This window comes from Octopus sinensis, linkage group LG9 (assembly GCF_006345805.1).
Source record: "Octopus sinensis linkage group LG9, ASM634580v1, whole genome shotgun sequence".
NCBI lineage: Eukaryota > Metazoa > Mollusca > Cephalopoda > Octopoda > Octopodidae > Octopus > Octopus sinensis.
The window spans coordinates 103,163,686-103,182,564 of NC_043005.1; the positions used below are offsets into that span (position 1 = coordinate 103,163,686).

At 34.2% G+C, this 18,879-nt stretch overlaps 1 long non-coding RNA gene across 1 annotated transcript in view; it reads right to left on the reverse strand.

The window, feature by feature from the left end:
• Nucleotides 1-1,037: 1,037 nt before the first annotated feature.
• Nucleotides 1,038-18,879, reverse strand: part of LOC118764726 — a 19,193-nt gene continuing 1,351 nt past the window's right edge. Inside the window, exons 2-4 of the long non-coding RNA XR_005000529.1 lie at nucleotides 7,836-7,844; nucleotides 7,671-7,676; nucleotides 1,038-1,048 (exon numbers count right to left, since the gene is read on the reverse strand). This is a non-coding gene — a long non-coding RNA (uncharacterized LOC118764726). The remainder of the gene's footprint in view (nucleotides 1,049-7,670; nucleotides 7,677-7,835; nucleotides 7,845-18,879) is intronic.

Here is an 18,879-nt window from a genome sequence, read left to right on the forward strand (position 1 = left end):
AATGCCAGTTTTTGTGATGCAGCTTAGGTAACGTTGATGATGGTTGTTGCAAGGTGAACATTTCATTGAAGCTGGGTCTAGCTTCTATATCGACCTTGAGTGAACCTGTGAGCTATTAATATACAAATACAGTGTACATCTGGTTTCTGGTGTAACACTAGTGCCTTACCTTGGGTTTAGTGGAAACCAGTCTTAGTGGAAAATGCTCTGGTAAAATCATTCGGTTCAGGTTTTCCACTTCCAAATTAATTCTTTGGATATACTGAAACGAATCTGATTCCTTTTTTACACAGATGGAACTTCATTCAATATATTTGAAAAATCCTATTTTTGTATGTTAAAAATATTTTATGTTAGATATATTTAATAATTAATCGTCGTATGATACTAACACTTTAATCGCCTTTGGGGATTGTTCTAAATAATCCATCGTACCAATAACAGTGAAGCACATCAGAAGGAAGTATACTGCTGAGTTATTTTTCAGAAGCCTATTTCTGTCTCGAAATACAGTTATTTCACTTCTCTTCTCTCATATTATTTAATTAACGCTTTAGAGGCTGGCGTAAATCTCACAAAGTTTTTAGTCACAGATTATAAATTCGCCATCTTTCCTTTCCCATCTTGTTTCTCTCTTCTGCTCTCTTTATCCCTGACAACACACAAAACGCAAACACACGCAGACACACACGCAGAAACATACACTTGTATAGATAGCTAGCTAGCTAGCTACATATATATATGTATATATATATATATAATATATATATATATAGATAGATAGATAGATAGATAGATAGATAATAGATAGATAGATAGATAGATAGATAGATAGATAGATAGATATAGATATATAAACGTGGGGAGCGATGGCGTATGGGAGACAGTACTATTTTATTTACATCTACGGAGGTCACTATGGCAACATAGTCTATGTTGGGTTATGAAAAGGGTGAACAGCCCATAAAAAGAAATGGTTCTGGTCTGTTTTCTCTATCAAACTGAAGCATGATCTGCAAGGGACAGTTATCTCAGACAGAGATGGTAACTTGAAATACCGTTAAAAATATTCCACTTCGATTATGACTCGTGTAATACCCAGTAAAATATAGGGTCCACTTTACCAGGTCGTAGGAAATTAATAACTCACTCAAAAATGTAACATATGTTATATCATTTTAGTTGCTATGGCACAAAAAAACAGTTATCTGAAGTATACGGAAAACGTAAATTAAAAATAAACCCAAAGACACTATGTTAATATCCAAAGAGAAAAAAATTGGTATCAATACAAAGCAATACATAATGCATTATTGTGTGATACTCTGTAATATCGACTGATTTATGAGGTCAGAGAACCTACTTAAAAAGAAGCACAATACATTTCATATCACATTTGAAAGGAAATATATCAATTCCTAACCAAGTATTATATATAAATTATAACGATATGTGAAACTCGCTTCAAACATCAAACATATCGTTCTATTGGAGATACGAATATTGTAAAAGACACAAGCGATATTGTATAAATATGTAAACCATACCAAGATACATTAGTCTCGCCCTATCTTTTATAGTCTGTACGGCGAATTCATTTCAACATTTCAAACGGCTAATTCGTGAACGCATACTCGTAAGTATACCTACTAATATTAACATACATACATGCAAAAACTTAACGATAATATAGATGTATGTGTATGTGTATTAATATATATATATATATATTATATATATATATATTATATATATATATATATACATACATATATATACATTTATATATATACATATACATAGATATATGCATGTTAATATATATACATATATATATGTGTATATATATATAATTAGATAGATACCTAGATAGATAGATATACACATTCTTGCACACATTTAAGAGGTCAAAAGCACTATGAGTGAAGTATGAAAATAGTTGTGCTTAGCTGCATATAGGTAATATATTTTCGGAAACATGACGGTATACTTACGTGTATATTAATGTAAAGAATCAATTTTTGACATGAGTGAATATATTTATGTATGCATACATATATAAATACGTGCACATACACACATACACACACACACACACACGCACACGCATATACATACATATATGTGTGTATGTATGCTATATGTATGTATACGTGTGTGCGTATGTATGTTTGCATGAACGAGTGTGCGGGTAGTGGTACACTTATTGTAGCCAACGTATACTACTCCCTATAAAATACTACACGCGAACGCAGACAGAAGCACACACATATATACGTTTATGTATGTACGTATGTATGCAATATGTGCGTATTTATGAGCGAATGTGCTTTAAGCATTGCCTATATAGGAAATCTCTACTACGTTCTAAATGTATAGAAATAATTCTCTCCCTCTAGAAGAAGACAGAAAAACAACAGAACATAATGGAGTCAGTAACAAAAAGTATAACTGCGAAAAACAATCACCAGGCATATAAAAGTAATTTTAACTTGAAAGATCCTTTGTTTTCAGAATACAAAGCGTTTTATATTGGCGAGAAAGCTTAATGTTTTCACAGCAGAAATGAAAAATAACAGAGACGAAAGAGAAAAGGAAAAAAAAATAATAATAAATAAAATAAAAATACTAAAATGAAACCAAACCAAAATCGCAGCCAACTAAAATGAGAATAACAAGATATTGTGAGGAATAAATGTTTCTGCCCCTCTCTTCCACATCTCTTTCTTTGTCTCACCTCTTCTCTCCCTTTATCTCTCTCTCATATATATATATATGTACATATATATACAATTTTATATGTATATATATATATATATATGTACATATATATACATATATATATATACAATTTTATATGTATATATATATATATATATATATATATATATATGAAATATATATATAATATATTCAAACATAACACATGCCTACATATATATATATAGACATATAATTACAAAAATAAATGTATACATGTATGTATATATGTATGTATATATATATATATGTATACATATATATAAATATTATACATATATATATATATATATATTTATAAATATTATATATATATATGTATATATATATATATATATATACAATTTTATATGTATGTATATATATATATATGAATATGTATATGTATATATATATATATATATGAATATGTATATGTATATATATATATGTATATATATATATATATATTATATATATATATATTATATATATTACTTAGTGTGTATGTATGTATCAGTTTGTATGAAATATGGGATGGTTTGTGTTAGAGTATTGATGTATTTTACGTTAAAGTTTGAGTAGCAGAAAATAATAACATCAATAGTTTTATTTATAACATAAATCTCCTGCTAACGATGAAACAAATATTACTGCACAGTAAAATGCAGTGAGAAACAAACTGTACAACGCGACAGCAAGGGCTACGAAAATATAAGTATGAACAATAATAGCAGTACGTGTAATTTAATAAGAATAAAGAGAAAAGAAGGAAAAATATTATCGTCACAGTCATATCTTCATTATCACACCACTAACACCGCCACCACCACTATCATCATCATCATCATCATCATCGTCATCATCATCATCATCATCATCATCATCACCGTCATCATCATCATCATCATCATCATCATCATCATCATATCATCATCATCATCATCATCATCGTCGTCGTCATCATCATCATCGTCGTCGTCGTCGTCATCATCATCATCATCATTGTCATCATCATTATCATCATTATCAAAATCAACATCATCATTATCATTACCATCGCCTTTATTGTTATCATTCTTATTATTCAAACATTTAAGGCGGCGAGCTGGCAGAATTTTTTAGCGAGCCGGGCGAATTGCTTAGCAATATTTCGTCTGTCTTCATGCTGCCGGAGACGACTTTGCCTTTGGGGTCGATAAATTAAGTACCAGTTACACACTGAGGTAGATGTAACCGACTGGTCCCCTCCCCTTGTGCCTATAGTAGAAAGGATTATTATTCAAACATTAAAAATAATTGTAACGCTTATATTAAGTGTAATGCACGCTCATTTTGGGATGAGAATTGTCTATCTTATAAATTACTAGCAAACGCACCCGCCGCTTTGACGGTTTAAATAGCTTTGGTGGTGTATTTTTCACCAAATAATTGAACTACTGAGATTGGAAGATTAACCTGAAGGCTGGATACTGTGCATGTCGTTGTACTTTAAGGATCATTGAAGATATAAATTTGCAAGCGATGCAAAGTAGAGCTACTGAAGTGTTTGGGGATTATGGATAATATAGTTGGTTTACATGAAATTTCTTGTCAGAAACAGCCACATTAATGGTGAAAGGAAATTCAAGGAAGACGTTGAAACTTCCCCTCTGCGAATTTGTTTTATTTAACAGCAAAGGGAGCTATTTTTTCCAGGTGATAACCTAACAAAAAGCCTTTTTATTCTGTCTCCACACATAGCCTGCACATAAAATACACAACAAATACTGCATAAAGTTAAATTGGTATAGAGCTTTCTGAAAGATATGTGTAGCTTTCGCTAGTGGAAGCAAAACTTGGCGGAGTTATGATGTAAGCATGTGCTAAAACCCCTCATAAGTTTTTTATTTTTACGATTTTTTACAAAATTTATTCCATTCTGTTATCTGCATAATGGAATTGATAAGACTATGCAAAAAAAAAATATATAATTTCTTTCCCCACAATTTTTTTTTTATATACGTCGTTGTTTCAAAATACAGAATCTACCAGTCGTTTCTCCATATAATTTCCAAATAATTTTTAAATACTTCAAATTCAAAATTGCTTAAATATGTGCGCCAGAAACAGTAGTGAAAAATTAAGGAAATAAATTTGGGAGAATTCTCTTGTCACGATTGACTTTTAGTGTATTGTTCAAATACCTTCTGAAACTTATTCATATACATGTATAAATGCTTACTGAAACATATATAAATATATATACACACACACATACATGTTTACAGAATTATATATATAAATATTTTGGCATATCTACACAATTATGTCCCAAAGATTAAATGTTTCTTAATGAAATTTTCTACAAATATGCTTCAGGTCAAATTGGAATTCATTGTGAAAACCGTTTGTCCCTAAATGAGTTTTAGAACATTAAGACCATTAGGCTTTGTTGTATATATGTATGTATGTATGTATGTATGTATGTATGTATGTATGTATGTATGTATGCATGTATGTATATATATATAAGTGGGTGTATAGGTATTATATATTTACACATGCACATACTCACATACAAAACTGACACACCGTCGGTTACGACGATGATAGGTATCCAAAACTCGTCCAACATGATTTTGTTCCTCTTAAAAAGAAGCTTTCGTCTACTTCGACTATCCGTCATACAACTGTACGGATGTCTGTCTACTAATATTGTTGATGGACATACAGCATGTCGCTGACATTACACATATAAAGTCCAGGATTATGTAAAAAAAAATTGTGAGAAGACTGTCAACTGACTTTTATTCCGTAAAAGTATTAAAAATTATTTGGAAATTATAAAGAGAGACCAATGGTAGATTCGGACTGACCGTATGTTAAAACTACGAATTAAGAAGAAAAAAGTTGCATAATCGTATTAATTCCCTTATGCAGAAGACAGAATCGAAAAATATTTGTAAAAATTCGTAAAAATAAAAAGATATGAGAGGTTTTAGCACGTGCTTACGTCATAACTCTATCCGAAGCTCTTATTTAAAGGTTGATTCTTTGGGACGAATCGTATATGATTGTTTAAAAAAAGAGAGACCGACAATGTAAAAAGGTATTTGAAAGAATGGGCAACTGTTGAAATAACATAATGGGTGGCTAAATAAGCATCTGTAAAGTGAAACAACACATTGGCAGGATTTGTCGGAGAGGAGGAACGGTGAATACCTAACAGAATAATAATAATTTCTAACAAAAAAATAAATCGTCTCAGTTCTATATTTAAGAGATGAAGGATTATGTACATTATTTACACAATTTACCACTACGCTATATGCCCGTGGGCATATGGCGCGGGCTACTAACTCCGAGATTTCGAGTTCGATTCCAAGCAGTGACCTGAACAACAACAACAACAATAATAATAATAATAATAATAATAATAATAATAATAATAATAATAATGATAATAACATCGAAAATTACCTTAGGAATGAGAACCCAGGTTCGTAATTTCCCCTAGACACCTGAAGAAGGTTGGCGGGTATATCAGCCGAAACGTTATTTTAACAACAAACAAGATGAGGACAAATATCCGTCGAATGTAAATAATGTAAATATATATCGTCTCTTTTACATGGATAATTTAAAGCTTTTTCAAAAAATGACCAGGAACTACAGACCTTACTAACAATTATAAAGCAGTTCGGTAATGACGTCAGAATGGAGTTTCGCCTAGATAAATGCACAAACGCTACTTTTATCACAGGGAGAATGACATCCAACATTAAGTTTGACCAAGAATATGCTATAAATGAGTTAGAACCAGAGGCAGGTTACAGACACCTAGGGTATATGAAAATGATGGTATTAAACGGCGGTGCATCAGCATGGCCGCAGCTCTGAGCTGAAACAAGAAAAACGAAACGTTCAATGATGAACGAAATGTTATCGCAGGGTAAGGGCAATACTCAAGACACATCTAACCACAAAAAATTAAGATCGAAGCAATTAATACTTTAGCCATAGCCATAGTGGCTTACAGTTTCAATATTATCAATTGGTCAATTACTGAAATATGTAAACTTGACCTAAAAATTCAAAAACTGCTGACAGTGAATAAAATGCACCACCGTAAGGCAAATCTAGAACAATTTTACTTGCGAAGAAAAGACGGTAGCGCTGGACTCCTACAAATTAAATTGACAATGAAGATTGCCACAATTGGTACAAACGCATATCTGAAAACTTCTGATGACGAGATGCTAAAACTCGTCTTCAAGCAGGCAAACAAGAAAATCTGCACACTCAGTAACAAAACAGGCAAGGAAATATCTAACGAAATTCCAAATTTATCAAATCCCAGAATTAGATGTACTGAAAACATCCAAACGTGTGAAAACCCATACTAAATCTGCTGCCCTAGATAAATGCCCAATGATAAATGGCAAAAGAACCCTCTCAATGGCAAAGACCCGAAGAGAAATAATAATGCTGATGTTGACAAAATCCTTACCCATCAATGTTTGGTATCTTCTGGTTTAAACATAAACAGAAGGGTTTATCATACAGCCCTGGATCAATGCCTATCTACAAGAAGCTACCGAGCCAATAGCTTAAAGAACGGTAGTAGCCCAACATGTCGTGTATGTAAACAACAAGCAGAAATCATTGATCATATTGTCTCCATGAGCAGCTTTCTTGGCCTCACAGATCCCTGGGTAATCTGCAAGTACCTGGAACTGCTCCATAAGAACAAAATCTGTTAGGAACACAAACTACATCCAGTGCTTGAAAATGCTCACATCTCTCTCCTTTGGAACTTCACCGTTCAAACTAACAGAAATATAGATGCAAACAAGCCAGACATCATTCTGTAGGGTTTTAGACAAAAGTCATACCTCCTCATCGATACGACTCTCCCAATCGACATTAATGTATCTGTCAAAACCTACCAAAAACTAAGCATATATAAAGATCTTGAAATAGAAATTGGTAAAATTTGAAACCAGAAGACTAGAACAATACCTGTTGCCATAGGTGCCCTAGGTATGATAGAAAACGGGGCTGATTGTTCCTTATATCAGATACCAGGAAATCCCAAAATGGAAGAAATTCACCAAATAGCGCTCGTAGGAACTGCTCATAACCTAAGAAAAATATTGTCTCTGTGATACCAAAAACATTTTATTCTGTGAGCATTATCAAAAGTGCCTTTAAATATACATAATAGTAAACACGTTTTACTGTCATTTTACGATCACAAAGTTATCTTACCATCAAATCACTTATAAAACAAACTTTTAATTAGAAATATTAAATTTCTAAATATCTCAGAGAGATATGAGCGGTGGTGGAACGATAGAGTGGTTGTATACTGTCAACTGAACGTGACAGTCCCATAAAAGGAATCACACCACCGCTATTTAACCCTAGGAAGCATCGACGCTTCCTGTCGGCTTTGACACATTTCCTGTGTCCTTATAAAAAAACTTTTAATTTTCTTATGTTTAACAGATATTTTCTAGAACAATACTCTGTGCAAAACCAAAATTATGATACGCCAGTCATAATACCGACTTGAACGTCTAACTTATTGTTTCTGGGTGAGACTGGAGTCAACTTGTACAAATACAAAGCAAAAACCAAACATTTAATAATAATAACAACAATAGCAAGAACAATAATTATTGTTATCATCATCATCATTTTCATCATAATTTTTATCAGTTTTATGAATGATATATTTCACATGGCTGTAAAAAATATGACGTTATTTTAGTTGTATGTTATGGTCAAAAGAAAAAAAAACGTATGGAAAAGGAACGAAAAACCGTTACGCTGCATAAATACAAACGGAAATCAAACACCGGAAGAGATATTGCCATCAATTGCAGATGCAGCAGAATACATTTGTAGAATGAGAGAAGAGCTAGTCTGAAGCCTGTAGTAGAATAATGCATGACATTTATTGCAAATTGTTACAAAACAAATGGTATAATATGATTATGTGAGAGACTGAAGCGAGGCTAAAGTGTAAAATGTTTGTCGAGAAGACCGACATAGGGAACTAAGGTAACAGTCAACAGTGAATTAAAGAGAGACAGAGGGGCAGGAGAAATGAGAGGAAGAATGACTGAGACAGGGATTGTGAATAGAATATATGGGTCGAAAATGCAAATCTGAAGCTGCAGCTTAAACACACACACATGCGTGCATACATACGTACGTACATACATACATTATATATATATATATATATATATATATATATATATATATATATATATATATATGTATGTAAGAGAGTTTTTATGTGTGTGTGTATGTGCCTATGTTCCTTATGTATTCTAAAACTGAATTGACGATTTTCACGTATGGGGTATCAAAAAATTCAGTAGGCTTTTCGCTACCAACTAAACAATATCTTCATTCACATATTTGCTTTACAAAAATTTAACACTGTCATTTTTCTTTTAGTCCCTTATCGTAAACGACATTTTATATCATCACCTACAACGACGATGGCGTCACATTTTCTTTATGAATCTGTTCACGCGTTCGTCATCTACTGACAAGTATATGTGTATGACAATGTAAAGTTGAAAAAGTGTGACACACTGACATGCTCACATTCGTATTTATTATATTATACTATATAAAGGCGGCGTAATGACAAAATCGTTAGCACGCCGAGCGAAATGCTTAGCCTTATTAGGTTTTGAATTCGAATTCCGCTCAGGTCCATTTTGCCGTTCATCATTTCGAGGTCGATAGAATTAGTACCAGTTACGTACTGGTTTCGCTGTAATCGACTTCATCTCTTATCCCCAAATTTGAGGCTTTTTGCTTCCAGTAAAATGGACTTATTTACGTTGAAAAGTGTGACACATTGACATTTGCATTCATTATATTAGAAATGTTTAATTTTGGGGAAACTTTATTTCAACGAAAGTTTTATTTATATATGTGTGTGTGCGTGTAGTGTGTGTGGTGTGTGTGTGTTTGTGTATTTGTGTGAGTGTGCGTGTGTGAGTGAGTGTGTGTATATGTATTAAAGAAAGCAAAAAATAAAACAAAAATGGTAGAGTTCAGTATGTTGGTGACAGGAATTTCTGTCAAAAAGACATAGTTAAACAAATTTTGTACATCATCACCCTCTTTTTCTCACATACCCACGCTCCCTCTCTCTCTCTCTCTCTCTCTCTCTCTCTCTCTCTCTCTCTTATTATTATTCCCACTGCCACCATCTACTTTTAATAAAATATCATCAACTATCCCTAAATTTATTTGTCCCTGTTTCTCTCCCTCTCTTGTTTCTTTCTCTCTCTCTCTCTCTCTGTCTTCGTCACCACCCTCACCGTCTCTATGCTTATTATTACTCTCACCCCATCATGAAGAATAAGTAGGAGTGTCACTGAACTGCGAGAGAGGGGGGTCTGCTTACGACACACTGACATACAGAAGTTAGTTTTCGCATTTTTTATATTAGATAAGTTATCTGGATGTATATGTGTGTATGCTTGTGTGATTGTGTGAGCGTGTGTGAGCGTGTGTGCATATGTGTGGTGGATTTCTCACTATCCAAATGTCAATGGTTTACTAAGAATTGATTCCTATTCATTTTTCTATTACTGATCTCTTTCACTACCTCTCGTTTGCTATACTACACACTTTACACTCATGATCTCCCATATTCATCTTTTATTTAATCTGTTTATATCTAAACTGATCTCATTCACTTATGTGTATAATTATATTTATATTTTGTACATACGTTACACGATGTATTAGTTCCTTATTTAAGCATCAAGAATAGAGGTGGTAAGTGAAGATGCACAAACATTCTAGGACTTCTGTATTGCCATCTGATTTCTGTGATAGCAGTGTAGTCCAGAGTTCTGACAGACTTTGTCTTCTATGATTTTTTGCAGCATTTCATTCTTCTGCAAGTTTCTATATGAATATGGACTGTTATTACTTTGATCAGCAACTATTTCATTAACTGAATACGTCCTGGATATTTCCTAAGAGATTAAAATGAATTGGATACGAATAATATGAAATGTCCATTCATGTTACGCGAGCGTATATTTGATCTCTGACGGCTATTCTTTTCGTGTATAGCTTTCTTGATAATATATCACCTAAAAGCGCAGTGTTGCTATTTTGCTTGTAGGGTAGAAACCTCTGTTCCTACACCAGCTCATTTTCATCGATAGCGCTTTGTACTTAGGTGACCATTTGACATGAATTGAAACAGCGGGTACAATACCACCACATTGATTTCTTTACCAGCGTTTGACCTGAGTGGATGAACGCATACTTGTAAATTACACCTCAAAATCTGAGTAGAAGGGAAGTGAGTCATAAGATGCGAAAAAATGAAAACATTCTGGTACATGTGGTAAGGAATTTTCCCCCCTCTTTGTGTAATAAAATGTTATGTGTAATCATGCCAGGGAGCGTGCAGACATGTCTACATATAAGTCTATTTAAAAGCGCTTTAGATGCAAATAAAGCTATCAATTAGAGAACCTGTTAGACTGAAGAAACATATAGAATCGACAAATTAGAACAACGTGTCTGTGGCATAAGAGTCAGTTGTAAGACCGATAAAATAAGGAGGGGTTGATAATTTCAAGTATAAAATTAAAAACTTTATTTGTATAAACCAGAAAATGAATCCATTTGTCTTTGCTTCGTTTAAAGAACTGAAGTTGAAAATAATTCTTTTCAGAATTCAATCAACTCCAAAATTAGGGAAGATACAATAATTCATAGAATAGGATTTTACAATACCTGTTATACAGGAAACGGTGCACAGAACCATGACTTTACATGAATCGGACTACTTGAGTGCAATGTACAGTGTGGCTGCGATATTATTATACTAAGGAAACACTGGCGACTTTAAAAAATATTTATTGTTAGACTTCAGAATGTTTCATTCCTCCTAATTTTAAACACAAACAAATATTCCATATTGCAAGTAGGAGATGAACATTTGGCAGATAAATAAAAACACGCAGCAATAAATACTGAAGTTTCGCTCTGTCTTTTTCAGATTTTAGCATCCTTCTTTTTAAAACATTGTATGGAAGCTTGAATTAATGTATATTGATTGAACTATGCTGTATAATACTTCGCATCATTTGTTCAAAATCCGAGCAGGGTATTCAGTAGTAAATAAGACAATATTCATTAAATACCAGTAAGCTGAGATATCATTAATAATTATAATTCTAAGATTTGCAAACAATTATTTAAACCAGGATCACAATTGGATATTAAATGGTATTTTACATTCCCGGATTTTTATCTTCAAACTGATATAAAAAATAATGCATATTTTTCTTTTGCTGTAACTTTGTTCAATGGTGTTTTTCTCAACATTAGTATTGACTAATCACGGAGTAATCTCTATAAGTATTAAAGAAAATGAGCGAAAGAGTTGTTCATTTAAACCTTAGCGAATTAAAATCGAAACAAATCCTTGACGTGGCATTTAATGATGATTCGTGTTTCTAAGCTTTGTGTGACTAAATTATACTTCATTGATTCCCCATTTCATACAGAGGAAGCTTAAAACTGATGCCTTTTTCATAACTACACTTTATGTTATTGTGTACAGATTTAATATAAAAATTTATCTATTCAAATGTTCTGTCGTTACGGAGGCATGTTTCTCAGAATAAGAATTTCACTTCGTAAATGTGTAGGTTCGGCTTTCAACCCAATGAATGGGGATTTGAGAACGCATATTATGGTGAATGCAAAGTAGTAACTGGAAACTTATGTGGGAGTCGCTAAATGGATTGCTTCAGTTTTTGTGTAGTAGACTTAATCCGCTGCACAGTTAAATATGTTCCTACAACACCTTTATTTGATTCTACTCATTCACAGATATCGGACAAATGTTCTTTTTGCAGAATATTTTCCTTACTGTATAAGACAGTATCCCTATCGCGTTTGCCTTATAACTTTTGTTTTCTACCATTCTGCATTTGACAAAGTCAGTGTAAAAGAGGAAACAAACTTCAATACAGTATTTAAGTTTAAAGAAGAAATTGACTTTATTTTTCTTCATCGATAATTGGTAGGATTATTCTCTGTAGCACAGAGAATATGCATCATCCAACTGGAGTATTAATTCGTTAAATTAACACAGTGACTTGAATCTAGATGAAGAATACTTGTATGTATTTCAAAACGAAAAATGTTATCTTGGTGCAATGTCATGTACGTTCATTATCAAGATATTAAAAATGTAAGGTGGCGAGGTGGCAGAAACGTTAGCACGCCGGGTGAAATGCTTAGCGGTATTTCGTCTGCCGTTACGTTCTGAGTTCAAATTCTGCCGAGGTCGACTTTGCGTTTCATCCTTTCGGTGTCGATTAAATAAGTACCAGTTACGCACTGGGGTCGATATAATTGACTTAATCCGTTTGTCTGTCCGTGATTATCCCCTCTGTGCGTAGCCCCTTGTGGGCAGTAAAGAAATAAGCAACGTTAGCACGCCGGGCGAAATGCTTAGCGATATTTCATCTGTCTTTATGTTCTGAGTTCAAATTCAGCCGAGGTCGACTTTGCCTTTCATCATTTCGGGGTTGAAAAATTAAGTACCAGTTGTGTACTAGAGTCGATTTAATCGAGTGTCCCCTTCCCCCAAATTTCGAGCCTTGTCCGTCGAGTAGAAAAGATATTAAATGTGTAAGGTAACTATATATGTGCGTATATATGTGTGTCAGTGTGTATTATATACGTAAATGTATATGTGTGTGCTTGTGTCTGTGTTTGTCAGCCCCCACCGATTGATAACCGATGTTGGCGTGCTTACGTCCCCGTAACGTAGCAGTCCTGGGATCGATTTTTCGACTGAAAACATTTAAGGTGGTGCTCCAGCATAGCCGCACTCTAATGACATGACTGAAACGAGTAACAGAATATATATTTATTTATTTATTTATACTTATGGTGTAAATATACAAAAAACAAAAGACAGAGAGAGGCAAGGGAACAACAAACAAGGTGTATTAGTTTGGCGCTCAGGAGGAATGGAAAAGTCTTTGACGTTTCGAGCCTATGCTCTGCAGCAGAAAGGGATGAGGAAAGTAAGTAGAGAAAAAAGACGGAGCGAAAAATACGCTTCTGGACTAACGGTTTCGCGCACACGCACACACACATATGTAGGTGTCTGTACATGTATTATATACGTATGTTTAAACATAGGAATATACAAATACACAGGAATCAACAACACACGAGGAAAACTCCAAAGTAAGCCGCCAATATGTAAATGAATTCTTCCCCATACTTCTTTCTCTCTCCCTTTTCCCCCCTTCACTCGCTCACTGTCTCATTTCATGCGTGCATGTGGATGTTTGAGAATTTGCAAACCTGGGCACTTATGTATATCTGTAAGATGCGACATGTGTATAATTCTTATAATTGTACACCCCTGTAGAAGTAAGATATTCAGATACCCGTGTATTATAAGAAGCAATTATACTGTATATTTATATCAAATCTGTGTTGGAAGATTTTAGTTATTATTTTGCCTCCATGACAGCTAATCCGAATAGTTATTTTCATTCAATTTTATTTGAGACTTTGCCATTTTCAGTTATTCCTAGTATAGCATATTCCCATCAATTTAAACACTATTTCAACCGCTGCAAAATGCAATTTTACAATTCGGTTTGATATTTTTATACTTCTGTATAGCAAAAAGAATAATGTAGATGCGGATGATATTCGTTTATTTTCAGCTGTCGTCAAAATATTGGCATACGTACGAAGTTGAGAGCAAATAATTATGTACTTGATTTACACAGGCAAAGACACACATTACCACACACGAGCAAACACACACATGTATATGAGGGGTTATACACATACATATATTTATACGCGTATATGTGTATACATATATACATACATATATATATATATAGATACACATATATATATATATAAATATAAATATATATATATATTATATATATATATATATATATATAAAGTTAATCCAAACAAGAAAACACAAAGACAACAACGCAAGGATGTGGAACAAATAAAGTATTATTGGACGCTCAGGAAAGAAGGGAAGAAGGTGGGTTTGACGTTTCGAGCGGAGCTCTTCGTCGGAAACATAGGAGAAGGAAAGATCCCGAGACGGGAGGACAGAGGAAAAAAATTGCCAGTGGTATTCACGAGGTCACATACTATATATATGGAGGTGGAATGCCCCAGTGGTTAGGGCAGCGGACTCGCGGTCGTAGGATCGCGGTTTCGACTCCCAGACCGGGCGTTGTGAGTGTTTATTGAGCGAAAACACCTAAAGCTCCACGAGGCTCCGGCTGGGGGTGGTGACGATCTCTGCTGTACTCTTTCGCCACAACTTTCTCCCACTCGTTCTTCTGTTGGCCTGCTCGCTTAGCCAGCGGGGTGGCGTCATTTGAAAGCTAAGACAATGCGAAGCGCATTGTGACCAGCGATGTGTATCAACATCTGATAGCCTGGTCTGTCACGGTGATCTCAACTTCTGTTCTTTCAACATGTGATCTCTTGAGCACCATCAGCAAAAATTTTTTCCTCTGTCTTCCCTTCTTGGGATCTTTCCTTCTTGTTTCCGACGAAGAGCTCCGCTCGAAACGTTAAACCCTCCTTCCCTTCTTTCCTGAGCGTCAATAATACTTCAATTGTTCCACGTCCTCGCGTTGCTGTTTTTTTTCTCTTTTTTACTGTGTTTTCTTGTTTGGATTAACTATATATATATATGTATATATGTACATATTATAGTAGAATGTTGCATCATTCTACCATTCTTAATGTACTGTATAAAATGGCCTGCCTTTGTTTCAGCTTTTCTATCTTCTAAGTTGACATAACACTAATGTGAAAGAAGCTAACGAGCTTCATTCATTTTCCGACGCTTACACATCCCAAAGCCATTGGTTGACCAATATCGTTATTTCACAATATTGTGCATCTAGAGAGAATCCAGAACATATTTCAAAGAACTCCTGGAGTACGATGAGCGATTGAAGACGAACGTATTGTGGCCTCTTAGCTTATAACACCTTATAATACCATTCAGAGATTTATATTAACATTCTCTTCTTTTTTATACTGTTTGAAATCTATTTCCACCCCTTTCTCGATCAACATTTCGTCTGTAAAACGCTGGTATATTTATACAGGTCATCCGATAGAGTATACACTTCATTTCCATCCAAGAGCGGCAGATTTCTGCTTACAAAATGGCTTCATATTCATAACAGAAAAGTCACTCCTCAGCGGAGTATATACGTCATTAGATTACTTCATTATAGGCGTAACACTGATCTTATTATTTGCTTTGAATTCCGATATTATCTTTGGATTTTTTTAAATCTCTAAAAGGCCTTTCGATCTATTTTGGATTCCATACATTCTAGATCGTCTGTGGTGTAAATAAATCGATTGTTGCTACGAAGTGATGCTCCTTAGTCGTTAGGTTTCCCATGTTATTGATGTTGTTGTGATTGATGTTTGATATATTCAGCAATTATGATTAGATAGAAGTGAATACCTTGCAATGATGACATGCCATCCATTTTGACAAGTCTAGTATTTTTCCTTGCGATGCAAAGTGATCAACATTTTCCTTGATTTTCCATTCTAATTTCTTTTAATCTTTTAACACAGCTAAGTAGAAAGCTATTCAAATTATTTTTAGTATCAAATGTATAACTCCGCGTTTTGTTTATAAACTTTCTTCCAGAAGGCTACTTCTATGGTATTATGTTTCCATCTTGAAGGTTCGTGAAGACAAGGATGTCGATGACCATTCCGCCCGAACATTTATCACTTACCTATATTGTCACTTACCTATATTGCATCACAAAAGTTACTGATGTCCATGGTGGTAGCCGTTTTCTACTAAAATATTGAACTACTTAATGGGAATATGTGTATCTCAGTAAATGTTTGCTTTAACCGTATATTCTCATATGAAAATGTCATATTTGGCGTAATACGCATTACTACAGCTAATATCAAATCTTAACACGTCTTCAATTATCAAGTCTTCCAGGCCTGTCCACAAATCATCTCCCAACCGGGAGAAAGAATGCTCCCATGTCTTTAGCAAAACTCGGGATTTTTCCTTTTTTTAGTTCTTGCACAAATATAGATTCTGTGGCAGACCGGCTTCTGATATATGACCGAAATTGTCAAGCTTTAGTTCTTTCAGCTGAGTATTTTATATCTTTTATTCCAGTGTTCAAACGATGATGTTAGATTAGTGTCCGTTAAACTCCTGTTTGAAGTAGGTACGTGCACAGGTAATGTTCTTGTGGTTGGGGCTTTTGGCCATAATTCTGCTTAATTAAAATTCCGATAACAAAATCATAAATATAATAATTAAAGAAATTGATTAATTAATGAATGAATGAATTAATAATTAATAATAATAATAATAATAATAATAATATAATAATAATAATAATAATAATAATAATAATAATAATAAATGCTTTCTAATTGATGTATCAATACCGGCTGATGACAACGGTCTCTAAAAGAAATGGAGAAACTCTCAAAATACAAAGACCTGGAAATAGAGGTAACTAGAATGTGGAATCTGAAAACAGAAACAATTCCTATCATAGTAGGTGCATTAGGCATGATAAAAAAATATTCAGAAAAATACATAACAAAAACACCAGGACTTACAAACACATATAACATACAGAAAATTGCACTACTAGGCACTGCACACATCCTACGCACAACACTTTCCATACAATAACCATCAGAGCATCACAACAAATCACAGCACATACCCAAGGCACACAGAGCTGCGCTCGGTAGTGAAGTGAAAGCACGCTATAAAAATAAAACTACTGAATAATGATAATAATAATAATAATGATGATGATGATGATGATAATAATAATAATAACAATAATAATAATACTTTCTGCAATAGGCACAAGGCCTGAAATTTTGAGGGAGGGATTAAGTCGATTACATCGACATCAGTGCATGACTACTTATTATATAATCGACCCCGAACGGATGAAAGGCAAAGTCAACCACAGCAGAATTTGCACTCAGAACGTAGCAATGGGTGAAATATCTTCAAGTACTTTGCCCAGCGTGCTAACGATTCTGCCAGCTCGCTCCCTTGATGACGACGATGATGATGATGATGATGATATGATGATGATGATGATGATGATGATGATGATGATGATGATGACGGCGATGACGATGATGATGATGATGATGACGACGACGACGACGACGACGACGATGATGATGATGATGATGCTGATACCGCATATTCTAAAAATATCCCAAATTTTCTGATACATAGCATGAAAGAGTGGAAAACCAAATTGTACACAAGTAATGTATTCCTTGGAGAAGTTAATATTAAAAGAGGCATCTTCTAAGGTGACTGGTTTTTCTCTGCTTTTATTTGTAATTGCACAAATGCCCAAAACAATAACACTTAGGAAAGTTAATACGGGTTACTGAAGTGGGAAGGAAGCCCCATGACTGAACCATCTTCAGTTTATGGATGACCTGAAATTGTTTAGGAAATTTGAAAAACAGGTAGATTCCTTACCAAAACAGTCCAGAAGTGTGGTAGGGACATCTGTATGGAATTTGGGATTACCAAAAGCTCAGTGCTTAATATGAAAAGAGGGACGAGAGTAGCCTGCATAGGATTGCTGTTAATATCAGGAGAGACTATGAGTCAACCCGACGGTAGTGGGTATAGACATTTAAGGATTTTGGAGCTGGATAACATTCTACACAGAAAAATTAAAGTCAAGGTCAGCGAGGCTTATCAAAAAAGAGTGAAAATGGTGTTGAAATCCAACCTGAATGCCAACAATTTGATAACAGCAATGAATATCTGGGCAGTTGCGATGGTCAGATATAGTGCGTCCATCCTCAAATAGACTAAGGAGGAAATATCAACACTGGATAGAAGGACCGAAAAAGTTGATGATGCTGCATGGAGTGCTACACCCTAAAGGAAACGTAAACAGACTGTATATGAAAACGAAGAATGATGACAGAGGACTAATTAGTATAGGCCATTATATAAGGATTGAAAGGGGAATGCTTGCCGAGTATTTCATAAATAGTGATGAAGACCTG